Genomic DNA, 1295 nt, shown 5'->3' with positions numbered 1-1295 from the left:
TTAGTAATAAGGTTTACCTTAAATGAACCTATAATCATATGTTACCATGCACTAGAATCTCTCTGTTACAAAATCCCAACTCAAGCTGGAGTCATGGTTTATGTCAAACTCCATTTGCTATGAATATTATGTTCTCTTTTAATTCCAGTTCTTGATTAAAAAGATTTTCTCATCAGAAACTCTTTTCTGAATAAATCTATCTGTCCTAGCCAAGAACTTGAAACATCAAGAACAATTAAATGAACATAGGATTTTATCTCTATTTACTTAGAGGAACAGATTCCATCTTGATCAACACCTACCTCCATATATAACTAGTAGGAGCCAACACATGCCCATATACCCATACACAGTACAAGTATGAAAGCAGTATCAAACTCAAACTACCTATATACAAGATAACTGTGCTATCTCAGTCTAAAGATTATATGCATTGATATGATTTATGACAAAACATTGACAAGAGTAAACTCCATGTGCTTGTCATAAGTGTCACTGGTTCGGCCTACTTATCATTTATAAGTGCCTATCATGTTTGTCATATGGCATGAGACTCACCATTCCATCTTATTTATATCTCATATAAATAACTTGGGAACAAACATGAATACAATCTTTCTGGATAAGTCATGTCCTTATTATGAAGTATTCTCGATTGTGAACCTATTTATGATACTTTGTGCTAGAAATATTGTCACTCATATTCTTAACAACTTAAGAATAATATTTCTAACAAAATATCAATGGACCTTTTCTATTACACATAAATATATTATATAAACAGAAAAGTGGAAATGCCATTTATTAATAAAATATGTACAAGATACATACTAAATGATATGCTCTAGGGCATACTACTAACAATCTCCTACTAGCACTAGAGCCATTCATTACAATATCTTTGACCTATCTTCTCAAGATGTCGGTCTAACTGAGTCTGTGACATAGGCTTAGTGAATGGATCAGCTGAATTTTTTCAGCTGATGTTATTTTTCTGCATGGCTATATCGCCTTTGCCCAACTATATGTCTGATAATGTGGTAGTGCCTTTCTATGTGTTTGGATTTTAGGTGAGACCTTAGTTCCTTAGCTTGTATGACTGCTCCATTGTTGTCACAGTGTAGTGGAACTGCTGACTCAATGGAAGGAACTACTGTAAGTTCTGTCACGAACTTCTTTATCCAAACTTTCCTTTGCAAAGATCCGATGCAAAGAATATACTCACCTCTGTAGTGGAATCTGCAATGTGCTCGCTTGGAACTCTTCCAACTGACTGCACCTCCATTACAAATGAA

The sequence above is a fragment of the Hevea brasiliensis genome, chromosome 2 (assembly GCF_030052815.1).
Source record: "Hevea brasiliensis isolate MT/VB/25A 57/8 chromosome 2, ASM3005281v1, whole genome shotgun sequence".
Lineage (NCBI taxonomy): Eukaryota > Viridiplantae > Streptophyta > Magnoliopsida > Malpighiales > Euphorbiaceae > Hevea > Hevea brasiliensis.
This window is presented reverse-complemented; position numbering follows the sequence as displayed.